At 45.2% G+C, this 12,967-nt stretch overlaps 1 long non-coding RNA gene across 1 annotated transcript; it reads right to left on the bottom strand.

Moving 5' to 3' along the window:
- Nucleotides 1-2,708, bottom strand: LOC133125914 (uncharacterized). Its single transcript, XR_009708485.1, has 5 exons — nt 2,620-2,708; nt 2,055-2,078; nt 1,794-1,911; nt 580-845; nt 1-152 (listed from the first exon to the last, which is right to left on the bottom strand). It is a non-coding gene; the product is annotated as an uncharacterized LOC133125914 (long non-coding RNA).
- Between the last annotated feature and the right edge of the window lie 10,259 nt (nt 2,709-12,967).

The following is a 12,967-nucleotide window of genomic DNA, read 5'->3' as shown; positions in this document are numbered from 1 at the left end:
GTCTGTGACTGTGACTCTTTGCTTGAACAGGGTCCTCATCCCAGACGAAGGAAGCGTTTTATCCGTTCTGCCAAATCTTTGAGTTTATTTAACTTGGGTTTAATTTTTAAACAGGGAAGGTTTTCAGAAAGTTTTGAAAACAATTTGTCAACCTGCAGGTGGGAAGAGATTGCAAAAAAGAATTAGGTTGAGCAGGTGTGGGTATTTAAAATAAAACATCTCTTTTCAATGTAATTGGCAGAATTGGGAGATGTCCATTTCATTACATTATATTACATTTTATTTAAGGGACGCTTTTATCGGAAGCAACGTACAAAAAAGTGTCCCGGTCATTAGAACAAGCCACAGAACAGGATGGATATGATACAAATCGTGCAGAATTAGTTGTACAGCCATGGACATGAAGTGGCAACTACAATGCCAATAAATACAAATGGAAACACAGCACAATACAATACAATATAATACACAATGTACAATATAAATACACCCTCAAAAGTCCAGGGTTAAGCGACAAGTTACTACAAGGGACTGAAACAGGACAGGTGAATCAACAAAGTTTTAAAAAGTTTCACATACCTGCTTTGACTCATCTTTACCATATCGGATGTATGTGGCCACATGTTCACAGTTATTTTTCCACAAATCGTATTGTCCACACCCCTCCTTTACCATATAATTTATTGTTTCTTTCATGCAGGCATTTCCTTGTTTAGTGTAACCCTCTAGTCCATCATGAAGGTTGTTCTTTCTAAAGCCTTTTTTTCCAGCTGTACCCAGTACTGTACCGAATTCACATTTCGCCGTGGGTGTTCCAGAGGATGCAACTATCGCTGAGTCATTTCCTTGAGACCCCGGAAGAAAAAAAGGACATGTTCTTCACAACCTCCAAGTATCAATTCCTGCACTGTGCACTCAAATGAAAGCTGTCATTCTGATCTTAGATGTGTGCACATGTTTTCCAATGCAAGCAAGCAGAGATTTGCAATTTAAATCGGTCAGATTGCGTCAGAGACGTGTCCAACCCGTTTTATCATTCATTGTAAAGTATCCTTGTATCATATCATTGTTAATTAAAAAAGCTTTTAATTGGATTGTGTCTAACATATAACATATATTGTAACATATACACTCACTGAGCACTTTATTAGGAACACCTGTACAGTTCTGCTGGCAGAAACACATTGTTAATGAGAGAGGTCAGAGGAGAAGGGGCAGACTTGTCAAAGCTGACAAGAAGGTGACAGTAACGCAAATAACCATGCATTACAACAGTGCATGTATGCAGAAGAGCATCTCTGAATAGACAACACGTCAAACTACTAAGTTTAGTAAATACCTAATAAAGTGCTTACTGAGTCTATATTATAATGTTTGGTAACTGTTTTATTAAATTAATAACTCTGTAGTACATTGTAATCTTTTACTTTGTGATGAGGTATTTAGTGAAATACGTCATGAGTTATTGCTTAAATATAATATAAACTCCATTTAATGGCAGACTCAATATTAGTCTCATCTGAATTAATACCTGGTTACAATTGCAGTTCCAATACTTTCTAATAAACTGCAAACTAAAAAAATTTGGTTGATTGCCCTCAATGGAGCCTTCTTTTTTGACAACTTATACTCTTCGTTTTTGCATTTCACTTTGATATACTCACTCAAACATCAGAAAGTCAAACAGAGGACATTCATTGACCGATTTGGTAACTGTTCAGCATGCCAGTGCATTGGTTAAAGCTAAAAATTATTGAGAACAAAACATAGACAAACAAGGAAAACCAAAATACCGGAGAAATGGAAAATAGTTTGTTCGTGTGATTTGTCTTTAAATTCCTCATCTCCCACAAATATACCGTAGTGCTTGTAGAAAGTGTGAGGAAATTCAATGATGTCTCCAAATTGAAACTATAAATCAGAGTGGGATGAAAATGATTACTTAGGTACACTGCCAAAAATACATTAAATAATAATAATAATAATCCAGCAAATGAACGGTTTAGTTTTTTCCACCATAATAGGAAGCAGACTGTGGCATTGCCTGGACTTACACCTTTGGTCACATCGGCTTCTGTCTGTGAAATACAGAAAACAAAGAAGGGGCTTTTAAAGTGTTAAAAGAACTGCAGTCCTAGCCTTTTGTGTACTCCAAATTATCTGCAACTTTTGACACAGTTTACCGCCAGCTGTCCTCCCTGACTACTTTGGGCATTTGTGTCTCAGCTCTTGGCTGCTGTGCATCCTGCTATTGCTATACTGATGACACATAACCTTTTTTCTCTCCCCAGAAAACATCTGTATTTAAATAGATATACAGTACAAAACATCTTTATAGTCTTAACATCTTTATCTATATAGTCAAAATTAACCTCATATTTTGGTGTACCGCCCTACAGACAAAAAATAAACACAACATACATTAACCACATTAAAAATGCAACCAATAAATAATTAAACAATTATTTTGTGTCCACTGGCTCATAGGTTTCAGTGTAGGAGTAACATTTGGGGTAAATCATTTGGGGTAAATCTCTCGGTTAGAGGTACAGCATTTCATAAAGGTATACTCTTTTTGAGAGGAGATGGACTATATAGACAGATAAATATACAAGGTACCGGTTTTGAAGGTTTACTTCCTCCTTGGGCAGTCAGTGCCAGGGAGAGAAGCAGGAGTGCTACAGTCGGCAGGCTCTTCATCCTGTTCTTTGTGTAAAAAATAAAAGAAAGCCTGTGGATATTTTTATTCATGTTTGTCGTGATAAACAATACTGATATTGTATGAAGTATCAAGATTAAATTATCCTTGGCATCAAAGACCCAAATAGGTGGTAATACAGCACTCATGAACAACTTTATTTGGTATTTATTACACTTCTACTGCTGTACCCTATCCACTTATGTTCAGAGATGCTCTTCTGCATACCACTGTGGTAATGTGTGGTTATTTTGGTTACTGGCGCTTTCCTGTTAACTTTGAGCAGTCTGGCCATTCTCCTCTGACGACTCTCATTAGAGAGGTGTTTCCATATGCAGAACTGCTGCTCACTGGATTTTTTTATTTGTTTTTTTGCACTAAACTAGAGACTTATGTGTGTGAAAATCCCAAAGATCAGCTGTTTCTGTTTACTCAAGCCACCCTGTCATTCCATGATCAAATTTTTTTCCCCATGCTGATGGTTGATGTGAACATTAACTGAAGCTCCTGACCCATATCTACACATCAGCATGCATTGCAATGCTAAAGTGTCGACATGTCGAATTAACATGAACATGCAATTAAGTTTGTTCAATTACAAAATATTCATTACAATAACCTTTTTGTTGAAAATATACACACATGTCTCTCCTCAAAAAAAAGTAGCAAATCATTCTGAAGTAAAAGAAAGAGGAAGCCATCATAGTCATAATTCTGTAAAACAAATGCATGTAGTAATCACGTTTTAATAAATGATTCTGATTGCTCACATAACTGTAGAATTAAAATGAGAGAGAGAGACAGACAGAGAGAGATAGAAGGTAGCACAGTTGATTGCAATGTCTTACCTGAGGTTGAGAAGACAGGTGGACACAGACCCAAATGGATGAGGTGCTTTTAAAGTCTTTTCTTATCAGACTCCAGTCAAAGGCCCCCCCACTACTACCCCCACCCCCACCCCCACCCCCATCATCAGCTCTACAAACAGAACACATCATTTCTTTATTGCACTTCATTTCAATAAGAAAAAGAGAGGTGAAGGCAGGATGGGTGAAGGTGACCACACTTCAGATAACGGCCGTGCCTCACTGCTGGGGTTAAGATAGAGCCTGAGTGGGAGTTAGAGATATTGGATGAGCAAATTTAAACAGTAACCCTCCATCTGTGCTATCTGTTGTTTTACATATCGTGAGGGAGTGCAACAGCAGGGAGACTGTGTGTAGCGCACAGCCCACTTCAGTGTGAAAAGCCAAATTAATGCAAAGTGACTGGTGAAAGGTGACTGGTCAGTGAGGTCAGGGATCTGCAGATCTGTGTTACAGTGGCTCTGATGGGGGGCGGGGGTTGATGGTGGGGGGGTTGTGAGTGTGGATGGGGGGTTGTGAGTGTAGATGGTGGGGGGTTGTGAGTGTTGATGGGGGGGTTGTGAGTGTTGATGGGGGGTTGTGAGTGTTGATGGGGGGTTGTGAGTGTTGATGGTGGGGTTGTGAGTGTAGATGGTGGGGGGTTGTGAGTGTTGATGGGGGGTTGTGAGTGTAGATGGGGGGGTTGTGAGTGTTGATGGGGGGGGGTTATGAGTGTTGATGGGGTGGTTGTGAGTGTTGATGGTGGGGTTGAGAGAGTTGATGGTGGGGTTGTGTGTGTTGATGGGGGGTTGTGAGTGTAGATGGGGGGTTGTGAGTGTTGATGGGGGGTTGTGAGTGTAGATGGTGGGGGGTTGTGAGTGTTGATGGCTCTGTGGTGGACTGGGAGCCTCCACTCCAAAGCGGCTGCAGTCCTGGCACCTCCTGACGGGCCAGCGTTCGACTGGCTTCCTGGAGGATCTTGGGGATTCCCCCCCTCAATCAACACTCACAACCCGCCCATCAACACTCACAACCCCCCCATCAACACTCACAACCCCCCATCAACACTCACAACCGTTCCATTACATTACATTACATTACATTACATTAATGGCATTTGGCAGACGCTCTTATCCAGAGCGACGTACAACAAAGTGCATACCCATAACCAGGGATAAGTGTGCTGAAAGACCCTTGAGGGAAGTACAAATTCAACTGCTACCTGCACAACAAAGATATTTCTTTTTTTTTTAAACAAACAAACAAACAAACAAACAAACAAACAATGCGTACGACCAAACCCCTTAACTAGCCAAACACTGCTTACCTGGCCAAACTAAAAATACTGATACACAAAAAAGTAAATCACAGAAAGACAACAATTAAGGTTCACAGGGAGGTAGGGAGGGACGGGGAGAGGTGCTGCTTGAAGAGGTGCGTCTTCAGTTTGCGCTTGAAGGTGGGAAGAGATTCTACAGTTCTGACCTCAACAGGGAGTGCCACCACCGTGGAGCCAGAACAGACAGTAGTCGTGAGCGTGAGGTGGAGGTTCTGAGAGGGGGAGGTGCCAAGCGGCCTGTGGAGGCTGAACGAAGAGGTCTGGCAGGGGTGTAGGGTCTGATGATTTTTTGCAGATCAGCTGGGGAAGACCCTTTAACTGCTTGGAAGGCTAGCACCAATGTTTTGAATTTGATGCGAGCCATGACAGGCAGCCAGTGGAGGGAAGTAAGCAGGGGGGTGACGTGTGAGTATTTGGGAAGGTTGAAGACCAGACGAGCTGCTGCATTCTGGATGAGTTGGAGGGGTCTGATGGCGGACGCTGGGAGGCCAGCCAAGCGGGAGTTGCAGTAGTCCAGGCGGGACAGAACCATCGCTTGGACCAGGAGCTGGGTCGAGTAGGGGGTGAGAAAGGGGCGGATTCTCCGTATGTTGTATAGGAAGAACCTGCATGACCGGGTCAATGTTCTCGGAAAGGGACAGTCTGCTGTCCATCACCACGCCGAGGTTCCTTGCACTCATTCCCATCAACACTCACAACCCCCCCCACATCAACACTCACAACCCCCCCACATCAACACTCACAACCCCCCATCAACACTCACTGCCCCCCCCCCCCCCCCATCAGAGCCACTGTAACACAGATCTGCAGATCCATGACCTCACTGTTCAGTCACCTTTCACCAGTCACTTTGCCTTCATTTGGCTTTTCACACTGAAGTGGGCTGTGCGCTACACTTTTGGTCTCTCTGCTGTTGCGCTCCCCCGTAATATGTAAAGCGTCAGATAGCACAGATGGAGGGTAGCTGTTTAAATTTGCTCTTACTCCAACTGCAGCTGGGACTATCTTAACCCCAGCAGTGCGGCACGGACACGGCCGTTATCTGAAGTGTGGTCACCTTCACCCATCCTGCTCTCTTTGTCTTGTTAACCCTCCTGTTATGTTTAACTTTAGAGGACAATGTTCCTGGGTCAAATTGACCCGGTGCTTGTTTCACTATCTGAAAGTAGTTTAAAAATATGTTTTTCTTCATAAACGTTATCTTTAGCTCAATTAATATCAATTTAATGAATAATGAGTGTAATCCAGTTTTTCACCTCTTACAGATCATGGTTTACTGCTGAGAATTCATTCATTTTCCAATAAAAAATAAATTTCAAACTTTTTTTTTCTATACACCGGCAAAAATGTGATATTCACCACATTTGTTTCAACACATTCTTATTTTATTTATTTATTTTTCAACATTTTTGAAATAGTTTCTGTTATGGGGGCATGTTGATTAATTCAAACAACAGATCTTTTCTGTTAGGTGTTAGGTGTCTTTAAATTCAAATATACTTGTTGAAACTACATTTAATTTTTCACAATGTTTACAATGTTTACAACAGGAAACCTGAACAAGAAGGAGAGAACATTCTGTTTGTGTATGGGTGTGTGTGTGTGTGTGTGTGTCTCTGAAGCACATGAGTGGCAGTGTGTCACCACATGTTTTGTGCAAATTAATGTTTTGCACTTGAAGCATGGTGCTCCTCCAATAGGCTAACCAGTGTACACCTGCATATTCAATGCATAGCTTGAACAAGCTGCCCAGATCTTTATGCCATATTTTACTGGCTTTCAAGGCATGTATTGCCTAAAGGGGCAGCGACCTCTGAATGCCACCAGGCTTTCATCCACGGTAACATTAGGACCTGGGTTGTAGAGTACTTGTCTCACACTTGACCCACACTGTCCTGATAGCTGCCAGCTTATCTCTCTCCTGTCAAGACATGGCGACGTGGCTCAGGCAGTAAGAGCAGTCGTCTGGCAGTTGGAGGGTTGCCGGTTCGATCCCCTGCCTGGGCTGTGTTGGTGGTGTCCCTGAGCAAGACACCTAACCCCCAAGTGCTCCTGACGAGCTGGTCGGCACCTTGCATGGCAGCCAATGGCCATCGGTGTGTGAGTGTGTGTATGAATGGGTGAATGAGAAGCATCAATTGTACAGCGCTTTGGATAAAGGCGCTATATAAATGCCAACCATTTACCATTTACATGGTGGCTCGGAATATGGCCCTTCCTGTCTCTGCATCCCACAGGCTGGCTGTCAATTCACCTTTGGACTTGCAAACCCCAGCCAGGATGGGAAGCCCCAAATAAGCATGTAAGTGCTTATTGTCCAGTTCTCTCCAGTCCTGCCCAAAAACGCGCTTCATTTACATTTACATTTACATTTAGTCATTTGGCAGACCCTTTTAATCCAAAGCGACTTACAAGTGCATAGGTTCTACCATAAGTCAGAGCATCACATCCAGAAACTAGCAAAATACACAGGAAATGCTGTTCTAAACATAGTTGTCATCAGAAGTGCATTTTTTTGTTTTTGTTTTTTTTGTTTTATTTTTATTTTATTTATTTTTTGGGGGGGGGGGGGGTTAGTCAAGGATAGGGATATCAGAAAGGAGGGGCAGGGGAAATCAGGAGGGAGGACTAAGGTAGAGTTTGAAAAGGTGGGTTTTGAGTCTGCGTCGAAATAGGGGGAGGGATTCTGCTGTTCTGACAGTGGTAGGCAAGTCATTCCACCACTGAGGAACCAGAACGGAAAACAGGCGTGAACGTGCAGCTCGACCGCCAGGTGCACGTAGAGAGGGAATCGTAAGGCGACCAGAGCTGGCAGACCGGAGTGGTCTAGCTGGGGAGTAGGGAGTGATCAGGGATTGTATGTAAGGTGGGGCAGTCCCCTTAGCAGCCTGAAATGCCAACACTAGGGCCTTGAAATGGATGCGTGCGGCAATGGGAAGCCAGTGGAGGCCAATGAGAAGCGGGGTGACATGAGCCGACCTGGGCTGACTGGTGATCAGGCGGGCTGCAGCATTCTGGACCAGCTGGAGGGGCTTGATGGCACACGCTGGGAGACCGGCTAGGAGGGAGTTGCAGTAATCCAGGCGGGAAATGACGAGCGCCTGGACTAGGAGCTGGGTGGCTTTCTCAGTCAGGAGATGACGGATACGGCGTATATTAGAATCTGCAGGTTCTGGCAGTGGAGGATACTTGTGGAGCCAGGGTGAGGCAGTTATCAAGAGTCACCCCAAGATTCTTTGCCGTACGGGAGGAGGAAACTACAAAGTCCTCAACAGTCAATGAGAGGTCGATTGACGGAGAGGACTTAGCAGGGATGTAGAGAAGCTCAGTTTTGGCAAGGTTGAGCTTCAGGTGATGGGAAGTCATCCACGCAGAGATATCAGCCAAGCAGGCAGAGATCCGTGTGGTGATTTGGGTGTCGGGGGGGAAGGAAATGAAGAGTTGGATGTCATCAGCGTAGGAATGATAAGAAAAGCCGTGGGAAGAGATAACAGAACCAAGAGACATGGTGTATAGCGAGAAGAGGAGAGGCCCAAGAACCGAGCCCTGCGGGACTCCAGTTCGTAGGGGTTGAGGGTCGGAGACTGCGCCCCTCCAAGTCACCTGGTAGGAGCGACCAGAGAGGTAGGAGGAAAACCAAGTGAGTGCAGAACCTGTGACACCCATCCCAGACAGCGATGAGAGCAGAATCTCATGGTTGACTGTATCGAAGGCGGCTGACAGGTCGAGGAAGATGAGGACAGAGGAGAGGGATTTTGCTTTAGCAGAGTGGAGTGCCTCAGTGACCGCGAGCAGGGCGGTTTCAGTGGAGTGGCCACTCTTGAAGCCAGACTGGTTGGGGTCATGGAGATTGTTCTGGAGAAGATGAGTGGACAGTTGGGAGCAGACCGCCCGTTCCAGAGTTTTAGCGAGAAAGGGAAGAAGAGAGACAGGCCGGTAGTTGTTCAGGGCAGAGGGGTCAAGAGTAGGTTTTTTGAGGAGGGGAGTGACTCTGGCCCTCTTCAGGGAAGAGAGAAAAAAGGGAGAATGTCATCAGATATAGATTGTAGGAGGGGAGAGGGGATGGGGTCAAGAGGACAGGTGGTTGGGCGGTGGGAAGTAAGGAGTTTCAGTGTGTTGGCGTCAGAGAGGGGAGAAAAGGAGGTTAGGGAGTTGGGGAGGGTAGGAGGGTCAGCAGGGGTGGAGGGTTGGGAGAAGGAATTGCGAATAGCATCGACCTTCTTTTCAAAGAAGGAGACAAAGTCATCAGGTGTGAGTGATGAGGGGGGTGGGGGGGGAGGGGGGGCCAGAAGAGAGGAGAAAGTTGAAAACAGTTTGCGGGGATTAGAGGCGGCCGCGTTAATTTTTTCGAGTGAAAGAAGGAAGATTTAGCTAGAGAGACAGAGGAATGGAAAGATGATAAGAGGGCATGGAAGGAAGCCATATCACTGGGGAGACAGGACCTTTTCCATTTTCTCTCCGCCGCCCGCAGTTCGGTTCGGACAGCCGTAGAGCATCAGAAAGCCAAGGACTGGGGGGGGAGGCCCGAGCTAGTTTGGTGGTGAGGGGACACAGAGAATCAAAGGAAGATGAGAGGGAGGACCTGAGAGTTGTAGCTGCATCATCGGGAGACAGTCGAGAGAAAGACTCCGCAGATGGTAGGGAGGAGAGGATTGTAGATGAGAGGGTGGAGGATGACAGGTGGCGTAGGTTCCGTCGACAGGTGACAGTGGATGGTGGGAGAGATGGCTGGGTGTTAGAGGAGAGTGGAAGAGAGAAAGAGATGAAGGAGTGGTCAGATATATGGAGTGGTGTTACAGAGAGGTTGGTTGTTGTGCAGCTCCTTGTGAAGATGAGGTCAAGAAGGTTGCCTGCTTTGTGGGTGGGAGGGGAAAGAGTGAGGGTAAGGTCAAAAGAAGAGAGGAGGGAGAGAAAGGTAGACTGGGTGGACTCTGAGTTGAGGTTGAAGTCACCCAGGAGGATCAGGGGGGTGTCATTGACTGGTGAGGAGCTGAGGAGGATGTCCATCTCATCCAAAAAGTTCCCCAGAGGACCCGGGGGGTGATAAACAACAATAACAAACAGTTTGCACGGCAGAGTAACAGAAACCGCATGAAATTCAAAAGAGGAGAAGGAGAGGGATGAGGAGAAGACACTAGATCTCCATGAGGATGAGATTAGGAGACCTGTGCCACCTCCTCTGCCAGAGGATCTGGGTGTGTGGGAAAAAGAGAAGGCAGAGGAAAGGGCAGCCGGGGTGGCCGTGTTCTCTGGTGAGAGCCACGTTTCAGTTAAAGCAAGAAAGTCAAGGTTGAGGTGGGAGGCATAGGCATAGTCTGCTTTCTGGACGGCGGACTGGCAGTTCCAGAGGCCACCAGCCACACAGAGATCAATACCAGGGGATCTGGGAGGGAAGATGAGGTTTGAGATATTCTGCCCATGTAGGCGGGAGGCGAACCTCCTACCTGACTGGGACCTGGGGAGAGGAGAGAGGACAGGGATGGGAAGGAAACACATGGAGGGAACTAGGGAGGACAAGGGGAATACTACACAGTGGAATGAGGGCAGGCAGCAAAAACAAAATCAAACATCAGGCTCTCGGACAGCCTCGATGGACACCCGTAGATAGACACCCTCGACTTTGTACACCTGCGACTTCGTACGCCGAGGCAAGTAGCCGAGGCTGCCGTACACAGCTGCCACTGGTGCGCTACACAACTGCTTAAATAACACTGATGCTGAATACAGAAAATGCAACCAATCCACTGCAGAACAATAATGCACACTGAAGTGAGTTCAGGTGTGCCAGTAATAATAGCCTGAGCAGGGTGCAAAGTATTGGCTCCTCCTACAACAAAAGCTGTGGCCTGCCAGCCAGTAAAACAATAGCCTAACTTAATAGCCTAGCTTACCTAAGAGAAACAAACACCTAACCCAGTTTCACTGAATCTAAATAAACACCACTTGTAATAGCTAACAAACAAACAAGTACACAACAGAACACTATAATGACAACTAAACTGAATTTAGAATCAGCAAGCAAACAAATAATACTTAACTAATCCAGGAGAAAATGCAACCAACCCACTGCAGAAGAATAATGCACACCTCCCTTCTAAATGAGTCATTTCTAGAACAATTTTCTGGATTGAATCAGGAATGACCAACTCAAAAGCAGATTTTATATCCATGACACAAGTCACTGCCATCCTAGTGGGCCCTGGCGCTGCCTTTATTATTTTTGCAGCTGACTATTTTTTGATATGAACGTCTCTCTTGGAGTTGATGGGTGTGGGACATTACCCTCATCATCTGAAAATTCATTATCATGATCAGAATTGATCTCAAGATAATCTTCACTTTCAGAAACTTCCTCCTCTACTTCACCACCCTGACCAAAGATGTGTTCCAGAGCCTCCTGGGCTGTCATTCTACTGCTCATATTGCTCATCTTTTCAACCTCATCTGAGAGAGTACAGATGCATAACATTTACATTTACATTTACATTTTAGTCATTTGGCAGACGCTTTTAATCCAAAGCGACTTACAAGTGCATAGGTTCTACCATAAGTCAGAGCATCACATCCAGAAACTAGCAAAATACACAGGAAATGCTGTTCTAAACATAGTTGTCATCAGAAGTGCATTTTTTTATTTTATTTTTATTTATTTTTTTGGGGGGGGGTTAGACAAGGATAGGGATATCAGAAAGGAGGGGCAGGGGAAATCAGGAGGGAGGACTAAGGTAGAGTTTGAAAAGGTGTTGGTAGGACTACATGTAGTCAAATTGACCCAAACAGTAGGTGTGTAATATAAACATGCACCATGCTTCAAGTGCAATTACACGTTGCAAACATGTTAAATGAGTAATTTCATTTCATTACAGCAATTAAGCCCAGCAGAAAAGGTTTCATGCCCCAAGCCACTGCTGTTTCACAGCCACTTTGTGCAAATACTGCGTATGAATGGACACTAATGTAATATCATAAAACCTTGTTATCATAAAACCTTTCATTGCTTTATGTCACACTATCTCTCTGTCATAGAGGTGTGTCCAGTTCTTACAGTATATAAACACAGTTATCTCTCTCTCTCGCTCTCTATCTCTCTCTCTCTTTAATGCTTTATTGGCATGACATAACACTTTATTAGGTATTTATTACTTTTTTTTTTTAACTTATAGACTTATTTTTTAGACTTCTACTGCTGTAGCCTATCCTCTTAAGGCCCGGACACACCAAACCGACGGTCGGCGTCGGAGCCCCCGGAGCCGTCGATGAGAGAGCTCTCACCGACGTCCGACGGCTCCGACGCCCATTCAACATGGTAAATGGTAAATGGTTGGCATTTATATAGCGCCTTTATCCAAAGCGCTGAACAATTGATGCTTCTCCATTCACCCATTCATACAGACACTCACACACTGACGGCGATTGGCTGCCATGCAAGGCCCCGACCAGCTCATCAGGAGCATTTGGGGGTTAGGTGTCTTGCTCAGGGACACTTCGACACAGCCCGGGCGGGGAATCGAACCGGCACTCCTCCGACTGCCAGACGACTGCTCTTACTGCCTGAGCCATGTCGCCCCCATGTTGAGCATGGAGCCCTCCGGAAAGACTCGGCCGACAGGGCGCCACCGACGTCCGACGGCCGACCGTCGGTTTGGTGTGTCCGGGTCTTTAGAGTTATGATGTGTTGTGTGATCAGAGATGCTCTTCTGCATAACACTGCTGTAATGTGTGTTTATTTGCATTACTGTCACCTTCCTGTCAGCTTTGACCAGTCTGGCCCTTCTCCTTCTTCTTCTCTCATTAACAAAGCATTCTGTCTGCACTGCTGCTCACTGGATGTTTCTGTGTTTTCTGCACCATTCTCTGCAAACTATAGAGACTAGTGTGTGTGAAAATCCCAGGAGATCAGCAGCTTCTGCGATACTCAAACCACCCTGTCTGCCACCAACTGTCAAAGTCACTTAGATCACATTTTTTCCCCATTCTGATGGTTGATGTGAACATTACCTGAAGCTCCTGAATTTGTGGCCCTTTATGAACTGAAGTTATAAAAGTAGTGCAACTCTGTCTCAAATCTCTCTCTCTCTCTCTCTC

This window comes from Conger conger, chromosome 4, assembly GCF_963514075.1.
Source record: "Conger conger chromosome 4, fConCon1.1, whole genome shotgun sequence".
Taxonomy (NCBI): Eukaryota; Metazoa; Chordata; class Actinopteri; order Anguilliformes; family Congridae; genus Conger; species Conger conger.
Note: the sequence above shows the minus strand (reverse complement) of the source record. Positions and strands in the feature narration are given on the sequence as shown.